At 39.5% G+C, this 14,960-nt stretch overlaps 1 pseudogene across 1 annotated transcript; it reads left to right on the plus strand.

Annotated features, from left to right (window-relative positions):
- The first annotated feature begins 717 nt into the window (after window positions 1-717).
- Window positions 718-1,367, plus strand: LOC308614643 (large ribosomal subunit protein eL19-like; annotated as a pseudogene). The gene has a single exon. The product of its transcript is annotated as a large ribosomal subunit protein eL19-like (transcript).
- Window positions 1,368-14,960: the final 13,593 nt, after the last annotated feature.

Below are 14,960 nucleotides of genomic sequence, written 5' to 3' on the forward strand. Positions count from 1 at the left end.
ATCACTCTGGTTGCTTTGTCATCCCGAGCTACAATCCTCCCTCCCCTAAATCTGTGTAAACCTCACTGAAATTATAGGTTTTAAAAAAAGCATTTGATTATTCCTTACTTTATCTTCATATTGTTTGTATTTATATTCATCCATCCTGCATGCCTGACTAGACAATGAACTCCCTGAGGTGCTTCTAGAGCTTGGCATCCTCAGTGGCTACAGTGCTGCCCTGCATTTATTCACATTTATCTAAATTTATATTAGATCTGGATGCACTGGCTGTTACATTAGGCCTGAGGCTGGGGCTAGTGAACGAGGCATTCTCCACCGTCCTGGAAGTTATAGTTTATTAGAGGAGAAGAAATAGGTCATTAAAGCTGCAGGATATAGATTAAAAGAAATTTGCAGTGCTCTGTGTGTGCATATTACCAGGTGACCAAACGTAGGCAGGATAGTTTGGGAATGTTTTGTGAGAAAGTGATACTTAAGCTGAGACCTCAAGGGTGAGCGGTAAGGGTTCAATAACTGATAATACCTCTTTAAAAACTAAACTACAGAACCAACTTTAAAGAGCAGATAAAAGGTCACAGGGGGATTTAGAGATTCAGCCAATTCAGTTATGGCAACTTCAACTTACATGAAGGACAATTAGTAAAAGAAATGGCATTTTATTTGATTCCCAACTTATCTAAAATCTTCTAGCCTTTCACCACTGCGGCTGCAGCCATGAGTATGCTCAGGCTTCAGAAGAGGCTTGCCTCCAGGTCCTCCTCTGTGGCAAAAAGAAGGTCTGGTTGGACCCTGATGAGACTAACGAAATCACCAATGCCAAATCCCGTCAGCACATCCGGAAACTGATCAAAGATGGACTCATCATCCGGAAACCTGTGATGGTCCATTCCCAGGCTCGATGCCGGAAAAACACCTTGGCCCACAGGAAGGACAGGCATATGGACATAGGTAAGCAAAAGGGTACTGCCAGTGCTCGAATGCCCTAAAAGGTAACCTGGATGAGAGGATGAGAATTTTGTGCCCGCTGCTCAGAAGATACCGTGAATCTAAGAAGATTGACCACCACAGGTATCACAGCCTATACCTGAAAGTGAAGGGTAACGTGTTCAAAAACAAGCGGATTCTCATGGAACATATCCACAAGCTGAAAGCAGACAAGGCTTGCGAGAAGCTTCTGACGGACCAGGCTGAGGCCCGCAGGTCTAAGACCAAGGAAGCCCGCAAGGACCATGAAGACTGGCTCCAGGCCAAGAAGGAAGAAATCATCAAGACTCTGTGCAAGGAGGAAGAGACCAAGAAATAAAGTTCTCCCTCTCTTCTCTGTACATAGTGGCCTCGGCAATTAGATAGACCACTCATTCAATAAAAAACAAGCATTTATCTGCCTTAAAAAAAAAATCTTCTCAAGAACAAAAGACAAATGGTTGGAGACCCTAGGGCTAACCTCACAGTCGGGCAGTTGGAACCAGGCTGGCCTGTGATGAAGATAACTAACCAGCTGATGGTTAAAAGATAGAACAGGTGATTCTTGGAGTCATCTGCTTTAAAACCAGTAGTTTTCACAATTTCCTTTGCTTTAGTAGCATTATATTCATGCCAAAGTGTTTGTGAATATTACATGAATTAATCGACATAAAAGCTCTTTGAGAAATCAAGGTCTCCAGGGATAGAAGGTACTTTTACTTATCACTTTCCTTTGTGTGCTACAACAGAGGAGGCTTTCCTTTTACAGAGAATATTAAAGAACAATGACTAAGCATGTTCTTGGACACCATAAACGTATACAAATAAATGCCTACTAAAATTGTATGAAGGCTCATAAAGGTGTAAATATGAGGAAGAAAAGGCATTTGCAGAATCTTTCCCTATACCTGTGAGATGCCCATCAGCATTGGTGGCAATGCTGTTCTCTTGGTGCTTATCAAAAGTGCATGGAAGATTGCAGGGTGAGCGTATGGGCAGACACTAATAGATGAAATGATGTGATCTCCTCAATCACCAGTTTTCCTCTTACAAAATTTCTGCAGTTAAAAAATTTGACTCAAGAAGGACACAAACTGAGTGACTGCTAGTAGGTCACTGAGCACCCTATCTGTATATTTATATACAGATAGATCTGGAAAGTAAGCTTTCCTAGGACTCAGTGAAAAGCACATCAGAGAATGTTGTCATTGCCTCCTATTTTCTGAGCTGGTTATAAGACAGTGTTTATAAGGAACTTAAGAAAGGGAGAATCTTGTTTTCAAATGAGATGGTATATGGAACTCTCATATAAAGATGCAAAAAATTAAAGGTGATCTGATTGAAAGTGGCAATTAAAGCCAACAGCTCTGCTTGGCCAGTATCTGTGATGATGTCCCAACTCTTAGAATCCCCTCCCAGCAAGCCAGAACCTTCCTGGGATGGCTAAACCCAGGTCAGACTATATCTTCCTGGAAGCCAGGGGATGTTGTAAAACCTTGTGTTGCATGTCCATGGTCTATGCGGGATAAACTGAGAAAGTGCAGAAGGAAACATTGTCTCAGGGGACAAAATTGGAATAGTGGCTCCACCACAACTGTGCATCCAAAGGGGTCAAAGCAGATAGATAACAGGAGTGCTTTTCATGGGAAGTGAACAGTGCAAAGTGGGGCAAGTATACCCCCACTCAAACCAAAAAGCAAGGTTTTTAAATCTGGAGCAAAATTGAATTATAATTCACTGAGATTTACAAGGGTATTTGTATGTCCATGTTTTCTTGTTAGACATCTGTAATACCTTCATTTTGTATTTCAGTTTTTTATGTCATAATATTCCCAGACATAGGATATGTGTTCAGAATTTAATATAAGGACATAAAAATGTATCAGAATTTAAAATTAGATTTTGCAGCAACATTTATCCAATGACTATGAAAAACTCAACATGGAAAAATAAAAGATAAAATTTTCATGTGTTAGGAATTTATTTTTCATGAGAAGCATTTTCTGTCTACTCAAATGAAGTAGTATAAATCAGCTGACCATAAATTATGAATGCCGATATTTGAAACATGCAAGTGTAAACTTAGGCCACTTGAGTAGGTGCTATCCTTTCATTATGCAAAATAAAACATAATCACAGCAGGGTATTGCAATGTGGGGAAAAAATCACTAACAATCATTTTTGTCTCTGCCATTCTAATCAGTTTGGAAATAGGGAACCAAGTTGACAATATTTTATTCATTAAATTTTTCTGTCTATGGATGCCTCAGATGCTCATGATTCCCTCCATGGAAATGAAAATTTTAGGGCAAAAAAGGAAAGTGTAGTCCTTTTCACTTACTGTTTTGATATTTGTCATAAGCCTGGGTTCAGCTCTAGGTTTGATGTAACCATGTATATTATACTTTATCACCCGAACCTATTTGTTGTTTAGCCCTGTGTTATGTAGCTATTCCATCCCATAGTCCAAAAGTGTGCTGTAGCTTGGAGATAGTGGAGGGGCACTTTATGGCTGTGGGGATATTGCATCTCCCCAACTGCCCCCATCAAAAGGATGATGTGGTCAAGGCACTATTACAGGCATTTTTATATTTCAAAACCCAAGCCTCCCAGGAATCCATACAGACCCATCCTGGTAACATTTGACACATTCAGACGTGGCTTAACTGCTCTCTGGAGGGCCTTCTGAATTTCAGGATCAGCTGCCCCTCTAGCCTTGTCTCCAGAGTAAACCTACACGGTATAGATCTGAACCTAACCCTTGGAGACTGACCTGGTACCCAGATCAGCCAAGCCACAGTCTAAAGCAGAGCTGCCCAGCCGAGCCCACCCTGGAGCCACAGAACCACAGCCAATATGCAGATTTCAGAGCGTGAGAATAACAGCATGTTGCTATAAGCCACTCTGTTTTTGGAGGGGTTGTTTTCCAGCCTTATTGTGGCAATAACTGGTCAATGGAGAGCTTCAAAGCAGGTCTGAAGGAGAGAGCATCCAATTAAAAAGTACTTGGGTTCAAACATGTAGAAAATAGGTTGCAGTTAATCATTGAATAGGACTTCTGTCATCCCGACGGTGGTATTTAAAGCTAAAAAGGAATTCATCACAGGCATCTAACAGGACTTTGTTGCTCATAAAATATAGGCTCCAGATTTTCATAGAAAAGCCATAGATGAAGTAACTAATGAAATCCATACTTAGGATAAGATGCAAATCTAGCTCATTATGCTAGTCAGAGTTTGCATATTTTGTCTCTTTTAGAGGGAGAGGTTAATCCCAAGCCCTGGCAGGATTAGTAACATCCTATGTTCTGCCTGGGTTATTATTCTTCCTGTTCAGTTGGTAGAAAACGTATGGCTTTCACTGCTACACAAAGATTTTACCGGTGAAATGAGAAATCGCAGACTATGCGTTATGGACTAAAAGGAAAAGAAAAGACCAGAATCCTAGGTTGGTGCCCCATTTCTGCTGTTTCTAGGTTTGTGGCCTTGAACGAGGCACTCTATCCCTCTGCTCATTGTGCTTTTATGTCTAGGAGAGAAGTGATACCTTCGCCTACATCACAGTGCTGGTGTGAGAACCCATGTGATGATGTTATGAAGTTGCTGAGAGCCAGACATATGTCATTGTGTGAAACTGATGTTAGGAGAAATGTATCATAACACACGGGAACTGGCTTTGAAGTTATACAAACTTGGTTTCAGACTCCAACTCTGCCATTTCTTGGATGTGTGATCTTGAGAAGTTTATTTACCACCCTGAGCTTCAGGTTTTCCTGGAAAAGCAGGATTACAGCACCTGCTGTAGAGTCCTAAATGAGATAAGGAATGTGAAACATTTAGCATAACGCTTAGCATAGAGTAGGGGCTTCCAAAATATGGCAGATGGATTAACGACCAGGCATTGTTTTCTCGGCACTTGTTGACTGCAGTGGCAGCAGATACAGGCACTGAGCCTCTGCAGTCACACCGTCCTTAGAACCAGGGAGAAAGTCCGGAAGTTGGCCCATTATTTTAGCTTTTGGTTGCAGAGTTACTGAGGATCCGTTCTCCTTTCCCTCTCTTCTGCTACTGATGGTGGATGCTGCTTTTCCAGACTAGAGTTTGTATCTTCTCTCATGTCTCCTCCAATGGCTCATTCTATGGTGGTAACATTTGGATGAGACTGAGTCCAGGAAGATCAGCCTTGCCTCTCCCCTGACAACTGTCCTGGATCTAACCCTTCATAATTCATTACCCTACAATTTGGTATCTTAATCTGCCAAGACGTAGTGATGGTTGATTTTTGTTAAGGAAAACAAATCATCACTAACTCTGTACCATGTTTTCAGGTTGTAAGATAAAGAAAAAAAATCATGCTATTGATTGGTATATGAAAATAGGGAAAGCTCATACTCCACAAATACTGGAGGTCAGGGGATGCAGGTTTCCCTGTTCTCTATCAATAAATATACATTTCCAGGAGGACTAGAGAATTTAAAAATTCACTTATAAATTCTAGCCACTTATTAAGCTAATGTGTTCATTTTCTATAGGAGCTGGCAACCTGTTAAGTGTGAGGTAACCTTTAATTAGAACATTTAAAAATACTTAGTTTTATCTCCGTTAAACACCATTCCACTCTCATTGCAGAAAATTTAGAAAAAGGAAGGAAAATTGGAAGAAGAATCGAAAGACACACATAGTCTTCCCACCCACACATGACAACTCTACATTTTGCTGTATTTTCTTCCAGTCAGCTTTGCTGTGGACAGTTTTAACTAAATCATTTCCAAGTGAAATAGTTTTATACTCTTCTGATCAAAGGCTGGCTTTCAGTAAAGATAAGCCAGTGTCAAAAAGCTAGGCCTCTTTCAGAGTCACTGTGGTTATTCAGCATCTTTGACTTTGGGCTTTTCCAAGCCCCCAAAATCTGGGCTGGCTTCCCAAGGCATTTAGAAAGGTTGTTTAAAGCATGATGCCAACAAACATTTGCTGTCTTAAAAATTTGTGTCCAAATCTCAGCTATTTAGCTGAAAAATTAGCAGACAAATTTCAGCAAATTGAATTGTGTAGCGTGATTCTCAGTTCTGCTAAAAGGAGAATAATAAATTTCAATTGACAATAGCAGAGGTACCCTATTTGGATTTGTTTTTCTGAGTATCTTCCACTTGGGATTTACAAAATCTACACAAGCTCCGAAAAAGCTGCAATTTCCTGTCTATTAAGCCCCAAATGGAAAAATAACAAATACGATGAAAAACAGCAACCTATTTGACAGACTAATATATATTAATCCCATCGCCATGGTTGAGAGATGGAAAATTATTATTGAATAAGACTCTTTCATCAAACCAAATATTTCCTAATGTTCCAAAGTACATATCTGGCATCACTTCTGCTTTACACATCTGCTTCTGTCTTTGAACTCTGATATTAATCTGAAGGTTGCATGCAGCTGCACAGTTCCAAGATAATTAGTTTTTTCCATTATATATTACAATTAATAGGGTAGACTTCAAAAACATTCAGAACTTGGATTTGCATAAACTCTGGGCAGCTAGAAGATTTTTCCAAAATTCAAATCAATCTTGTGGAAAAACTTGTGCAGTTTCCCAGCAACTTCCTGGAATCTTTTACATTTCACCTCTCTCTGAATACTTTTAGCCATTTTCTCTGCATTTTTATACTTAATTGCTGTCAGGACTTTACAATCCTTCTTAGGATATTTCAGAGACAACCAACCTGAAGGAAGTGACACCTGCCCTGACAGGTATGGCAGCAAAGTGTTGGGTTGGCTTTTTATATTAAACATGGAGGATTTTATGTTGATGGCATTTTCTCCAGAGCTTCAGGAATTTGGAAATATCCATATAAAAGTGGCTTTATGGTTACCTCCCAACAAGAGATGAACCCTCACACCCCCAAGGATGTTGATGAAACAGTTCATGTCGTGTATTATAATTTCTTTCCATAGCCCGCAACCATCCATAGAGAGGGTTCCAGGGCCTCTTAAAGAGCAAAGACTCTAGATGTTCTTGTTTTATGTTTGGTGCTCTGTGTCCATTGAAAGACCAGGGTGGAGGTGAGGTGAAATCCTGACATCCTGAGTGGACAAGAGCTGGTCTGAGGATGAATAAGGTGTCCTAGGATGGAAGAATATTTTAAACAAATTGCAGTGTTCACTTCCAATAAGTGCAAGCCAGCTTGTACTTGTCCTGCAATACCAACCACGTGGCCATAGTTTACAAAAATCACTTTCATGAAGTAGAAAGGAAATTTCTACTTGTCAACAGCATTCTTACATGATCTATACTTAGTGAGAAAATATATCATATCTTAGTTCTTAACTTTCCCAGAAGACTGTCCTTCTCCTTAAAAACAAGTGGGTGAAATGGCAAAATGTCTGATTCTTGTGTACAAGGACAGTTTGCAGACACGCTGTTGGTTTTATGCTCCTTTTCTCTTGGACCTCATATTGTTCCAATTACGAATATATTCTGCTCAGCCTCTAAGTGTCATGGCTGTCAAGTTTATTCTGTTTTTAAATTTTCTCCCCTTGGAAATTCACATGATTTAAATATTTTCTGACTTGCACAAAAACAAATTTCAGAGTCTGGCTGAAACCCTGCTGGTAATTTTAACCCAGTAGGAGAGTATGTTGTTGTTTTTTGTTCAAGAATGTGGTCCATTCAGTGGAGCTGGAGGGACGCCTGATGAGGAAGCGCACACACATCCTTTGAGCACTCTTACTTTCTTCACTTGTTCTCTTCTCTGGCTTCTGTAAACTCCACACTGGCCTGGTTTCCTTCCTGTCCTGCACAGTCTTCCTTTCCTATATCGTGAACTGCCTCACCTGGAGTTTCTCGGTCGTTAGCATTGAGCCTTCTCCTCTTCTTGCTTCACACTCTCTTTGGGGGTAATACTGTTCATTTTCATAGCTCCCAGATTTATCCACCAAGCTCAGAGCTCTGTTTGGGGGCCCACAGTCATATCCAAGTGTCTATTTGAAAAATTTTTTTAATTGAAGTATAGTCGATTTACAGTATTGGGTTAGTTTCAGGTGTACAGCAAAGTGATTCAGTTATACATTACATATACGTATAGACCCATATTCTTTAAAACATTTTTTTCCATTATTGTTTATTACAAGACAGTGAATATATTTCCCTGTGCTATACAGTAAATCCTTGTTGTTTTTCTATTTTATATATAGTAGTGTGTACATGTCAATCCCAATCTCCCAATCTAGCCCTCCCCTCCTTCCCCTTTGGTAACCATCAGTTTGTTTTCTATGTCTGTGCATCTGTTTCTGTTTTGTAAATAAGTTCATTTTTTAGATTCCACATATAATTGATATCATATAATATTTGCCTTTTTCTGTCTGCCTTCACTTATTATAATAATCTCTAGGTCCATCCACGTTGCTGCATCTATTTGAAATATTAACTTGTCTCTCTCAATTTCAGATGCTGAATTGAACTTTCATCTTCAAACCTGCTCCCCCTTCATCCTTCCCCATCTGTGATAGATTAAAAATGTGTCCAATTTATTTGACACCACTCCCATCGAGAGGTGGCAGCTATGGAAACTCCTCTTCAATCTGGGGAAGCTTGATCAGAGTGATGTTGCAAGGTTTCTGGGTCCGGACTTTAAGAGACTGGCAGTTCCCATAGTCTATCTCTTGGTGTACTTGCAGTCTATCTGGAACAGAATTTGTTACCAGGCAGGATGCAGCCATAACCAAATACCAAAACATGTAGTATCAGTGTTGGGACCAGGTAGCAGGTGGAAGCTGGAAGTGCCTCAGGAGACAGTTGGGAGGACTTGAAGGACAGTGAGGAAAATGCTGGAGAAACGATGACCTATATTATGTCATAGGGAAAAGAAAAGAAAAACTGTCACCTGCAGAATGTGGAAAATAGAACATGTATCTAATGAACTTGTGGATCCAGATAAGGAGATTTCTAGATAGAATGTCCAAAGATCCAGCTAGTTTCTTTTATCTACATATGATAACATATGCAAAGAGAGAAAGGAGCTTTAAAAAGTGCTGTTAAATTTCAACCTGAGTTTAGAGGAACCATAAAGAAACCAGGACTTTTGTGTTCAAAAGTGAACTGTTCTCATCCCCATTCTCACCCAGGAAAAAATTCTCAAAGTAAGTGGCTTTTGAGCAAAGACCAAATCTAGGGCTCTACCAGGGAAACATGGCACCCTTTAGACAGAAACTGGCTCCCTCAGAGACCAAGGTTAAGTCTTTAACCCCTATTTATCCTTATCATCATTTCTGATCACACATTCCCCTTAAATTTCCTCATATTGTAAAGATTTCTTAGCCCAGGGGTCCCCAACCTGGGCTCCGTTAGGAACTGGGCTGCACAGCAGAAGGTGAGCAGCGGGCAAGCGAAGCTTCATCTGTATTTACAGCCGCTCCCCATCACTTGCATTACCGCCTGAGCTCCACCTCCTGTCAGCATTATGGTGACTTGTATAATTATTTCATTATATATTACAATGTAATAATAATAGAAATAAAGTGCACAATAAATGTAATGCACTTGAATCATCCCGAAACCATCCTCCCCACCCCTCCCCCCCCACCCCAGTCGGTGGAAAAATTGTCTTCCACGGTACTGGCCCCTGGTGCCAAAAATGTTGGGGGCTGCTGTCTTAGCCAATCTCCTAGGCTTACTACTTTCGGATCTATCATGTGACTCCACTAGATTAATATTCCTAAAGTGCCACCTTGATTATTAATGCAAAACATTTCTGAGTGTCTATTATGTATGGTCTTTAAACTTGACACCAAAGGGACAGTAGAGCAGGACAAATGTTCTGTATTTAAGGCACTCCCCGTGTAGTGAGTGAAAGAAACATGTCAACAGTAATTAAATAATATATACTATAAATAGAGGTAATAGTAAGTACTATGACATGTTTGAATCTATGCCAAGGGGTTTAAACACCTTTTGTTTAAACATTTCAATAAGCCTATGAAGTAAATATTATTGCCAGACTAAAATAAACATTGTTTTCATAGTAAATATATTATACCAACTAAGAAACTAAATCTCAAAGAGTTTTGATAACATAGGGAGTATGTGATGAAAACTAGACTGTGAACCTACTTTAATGATAAAGTAGGCACCTGCAACCATGGTGCTTTCCATCTTCTCACTGATAATGCGCTGCTCTGTCTTCAAGGAAGAGTCCTGGATTATAACGTAGAAGTCTAAGGATGAGCAGCAGGATTCCAAGCTCCTCCTTCAAATCACACACTCCCGGGATATTGTTTCCATCACTGAGTATGGAATGATGGAGCACTTCCCAGACATAACTTAGCTCAAGTGTTCCAGGCACCATTTTCCTCCCTCGGAGCCCCTGCGTCTGTGTCCACACATTAGTGAGGAGAGGAAACCTTTCAGGCTAATGCACTGGGATTTGAGCATCTATCTTTGGAAACCTGGAATCCAAGCCATTCATCCATTTAAAGTAATTATGGAGTTGCTGAGAGAGTAGATCATAAAAGTTCCTAACACAGGGAGAAAAAAAATGTAACTATGTGAGGTGATGGCTGTTAACTTATTGTGGTGATTTTTTGCAATATCTACATATATCAAATCATTGTGATGTATGGGTTAAACTAACACAATGTTTTAGCCAATTATATTGCAATAAAACTGGAAACAAAATGTACAGGAGAATACCACCAGTGTGGAAAATCACGACACATAGAATGTTAAGGCAGAGGGACCCCAAAGATTACGAAGGTTACACTTTATTATCAAAGAAAATGTGGCAAAGAGAAGTTGAGGTGACCCGCCCAAGACAACACAACTAATAATTGATGGAACTAAGGTTTGAACTCATTGTATCTGGCAAATCTGTACTAGTCAGAAATTAAACTACAATTGACAAAAAGAAAAAAAAATTGGAGTTCATGATGAAATTTAAAAGAAAGGGGACTTGACTTTTATTTCTGTTATGAGGTACACTCAAAATAAGAAAATGTCAAGATCCTACAATTCACTCACATAGGAAAGAACATTTAGCACTGACAGTCAGAAGGGAAGGAAGGAGAATTTTATTATCACCAGATTAGCAGAGTTTAAAAAACTGTAATACTAAGTGAGGATCAGATTGTGAGGAACTGGGAATTCTTGCACAGCACTGGAGAGAATGCAACATTATAAACCACTGTCAAGAACAAATTAGAAATACTGAGTGAAACTGAAGGTGTTTGTGGCCCTGGGACCCAACTGTTTCACTTTTGGTATAGACCACAGAGAAGCCCTCATACAGGACACAGTAGATCTTTATAATAGAGAAAAATTAGAAATAGTTACTAGCTTATCAAAGACAGGACTGTGGATGAATACATTGTTATCAATCATATAAAGAAATACTGTAGAGCGGGTAAATGAATGAATTAAATTTACACATCTCACTTTAGATAAATCTTAAAAACTTAATATTTAACCAGAAAAAGCATGTTGAAATGTGACATTTATATGAAAAAATACTATATTTTTCAATCATTATTTGCATATATATATATGAAAATTGTAAAAATAATTACTGTAATGATAAATGCAAATCCAGGATAATAGTTACGTCTAAGAAGGGAAGACAGAGAATGGGATTATAGTGGGATGTAGAGAGGGTTTTCAAGTACCTCATAATATTTTATTGCTTAAAATAATCTGAGATAAATGTGCTAAAATTATCAAGAATTTATAAAATAAGGTGTCATGTATAAAAGCTTTCATTAAATTAGCCTCTATATATACTTACCTATATATCTGAAGTATTTTAAATTTTTTAAAAAAGTTACAAAAGATATTAACTGTGATCTTATTTTGTTGCTACGAGTTGCAAAGGTCTAGGAGACTGAGTTACAACTGGTAAATACAAGTGGGAAATAATATGAAAATTAGCTAGTTTATCTGACTTTCTTTTTAAATAAGTGACAAACCTTAGTGCAAACAACCTAGTTCTTATACCTGAGTTTTGCTCTGATCAAAGTCTGATAATCATTTATAAATTCTTTAGGGGAAAAAACTCTGAATTAAACAACTTAAAGCTCTTAAACTAATCTGGATTACTGGGGGACAAGATGGATAATTATTCTTTATTAATCCTGACAGTATCCTGTCCCATCCAATCCTACTTAAGATGCAGAAATTACCACAGATTCTTTTGATGAGTATCTTTTTGTACAGAAGGTAAGGGTACCTTGACACTTTTTTAAAAAGTACCTAAGCAGGAAAATGAAAAATTTTAAGAGTTGTGTGCCTTTCCACACAACTCCCACCTCCCAAATGAAATCCAAGAGATTTAGATAGTTTTCTCCTCTTCTAGATGAGAAAAGCTGGTCACCATTTCCTATAAAATAATGGCAATTTAAAAAATTACATGAAGAACGAATACGAGTTCTCCCCAAAGTTTCTACTTTACCTTCCTAGTTAATATTTTTGATCTTTTAATTATCCCTGAGACTTGAGCCAACACGCACCAAATATATTATGCTCTCATGTTAGCTATAAACTTTAGTCATCATTTTTTCAAACAATATTCAACAATAAACTTGGTGTGTATGAGTTCTTTTCTTACAAAAATCTCTCTATAACAAACATCATGTTTCCTTCAGTTCATGCAATAGCCTTCTCACTATCTCTTGTTTGGTATCTGATACCCAAATAAATTACTCTTACATCTTTCTAGAATTAAATATTATTTTTAATATTGTCTTTGTCTGAAGGTCTAATTAAAGCACACCTACCTAAGGCCCAATCACACAGGATTGTAAACTTTGTTCTTCCGGATTGGCTACAAAGAAAACCACAACCAACAGTCCCTGAGTATCTACAATGTTGTGGATATTGTGTTATCACATTATAAATCTCTTCTAACAAAAACTCTCTAAAGGGGGCCTCCCTGGTGGCGCAGTGGTTGAGAGTCCGCCTGCCGATGCAGGGGATACGGGTTCGTGCCCCGGTCTGGGAGGATCCCATATGCCGCGGAGCGGCTGGGCCCGTGAGCCATGGCCGCTGGGCCTGCGCGTCCGGAGCCTGTGCTCCGCAGCGGGAGAGGCCACAACAGTGAGAGGCCCGCGTACCACAAAAAAAAAAAAAAAAAAAAAAAAAAAACAAAACTCTCTAAAGGAGTTATTATTCCAATTGTCAGATGAACAAACTGGGGCTTGGAAAGGTTAAACTTCCCTTTCCAGCCCTGATGGATATCCGAGTTACGTGGAGAGCTTTTAAAAGACACCAGTTCCTGAGATGGAGATTCACAAGCAGGAGTCTTTTTTAGGCAATGCACCTGGGAACAGTCCTCACAAAGGGGTGGAGGGGAAGCAGGATGGGACAGGGGGAGAGTATGAACTGTGATGATGCCCCTGCAGAAGGGGCCACCACCGACCCCAACCCCACCGTCCTCCAGCTGAAAGACTCTTCCAAGTTATCCCCAGAGGAGGCGAGGGGCGGGGCCTTTATGCTGACACACGGGCGATCTTTAGAAGCACGCTGCTCTAGGGAAGGCAGTCTCCTGCTGATGTGGGCAATTCCTGGAGAGGACTCAGCTGTGAGCTGCCAGCTGCTACACTCACAGTAGATGGGGAAGGGAGTGCCTGGGTGCTGAAGGCACGACCTGGGTGGCACCCCACACTGTAGTATTTCTTTTTAATTCCATGGATGATTGCAAAATAGCTGAACCTCTACATCATGACTTGCATATTTGGCATTGCTGTCAATCAGGGACCCAGAGAACCACGCCTGCTTTTGTATTCAGAGGTAAGAGAACCAAAGTAAAATACTGACCCCATGGTAGAATGACCTTACTTTTCCACAGTATGTTACAGGTTACAAAAAAGTCTTTCTTTTTCATTATTTCATTTGAGACTCAAAACGACCCTCTGAGTGGGGTCCAGTTTTACAGGCCTGCACATCAAGACTCAGGTCTGTGAGTGCCCAAATCACACATGCAGAAGTCCTTGGATTAACTCCACGGCCAATTCTCAGTTCATTTAGACCCAGATGCCTGTGTTTCAGCCTCGTGTCCATAATGCCAGGGTGTTGGTAAAACCTCAACTTCCCTTCACCTCTCATTTCTGACAACCTTTAAAACTTTCCTACAAATTACAAGCCCAGCATATCCAATGAGTTTAAATGTTGAAGAAAACACACAAAATGTGCAACACTGCATAAATATCTGCTTTGTAAGTCACCCTTCATAAGGGAGCCTATTAAATTATTCATTTTAGCAGAAGATAAACCTATTAGTCTTGACACTCACTGCATCTTACTTACCCACATGTTGTACTGAAAACAGATGAAATGTCATAGATATGAATGAATATATCTAAGGAAACTTTTTATGCTTACTATCTCAAGATACAGTGTAATAGACCACTTTAAAGCAACACAGTGTGTTAGTGGAGAGAAAAATTAGCAAAAACACAAAAAAATTCTGGCTGCTTTTATTTTCTTTTACTCATCCACATTTTCCCTAAAGTCTGAAGAATCTGCATTGAGTTAGCACTGTGTATGTTCAGGAAATGGTGTGGTTGTCATTGGGAGAACCACAGACAAACACAGCGTTTAAGAGATTTTGTAGATAGATGCGGTCCATCTTAGGCCTTCATTCTGTAAAGACGGAAAAGAACTGTATCTGAATTCTCTATAGCACTGTGGCTATTTCTTTACCTTAGTAGCAGGAATAGTAGCCCAACAATAATTTCACAGGGGGAAATACTGAAACACAGCTCTGTTTTCTGAATTAGGTTGCAGAGTATAGCTATTCTACAGCAGGATTTTGAGTAAAGAAAGTTGTTTTAATTCCAGCAATTCTGTGTTCTACAATGAGAAGTTCTCACTTTGGAAATTTGGGGGATTCAGAAATAAAATGTGTAGACTCTTACTGGAAGAGGCTGCTTGCTTCTGTGGGAAAGGCCATGATGGGTGAGACTGGTGTGGGAGTCGGGGGCCACTTTCTACATGAGGACACTGGTTCTTA

This window comes from Mesoplodon bidens, assembly GCF_964165515.1.
Source record: "Mesoplodon bidens genome assembly, chromosome: 3".
NCBI classification, from domain to species: Eukaryota; Metazoa; Chordata; class Mammalia; order Artiodactyla; family Ziphiidae; genus Mesoplodon; species Mesoplodon bidens.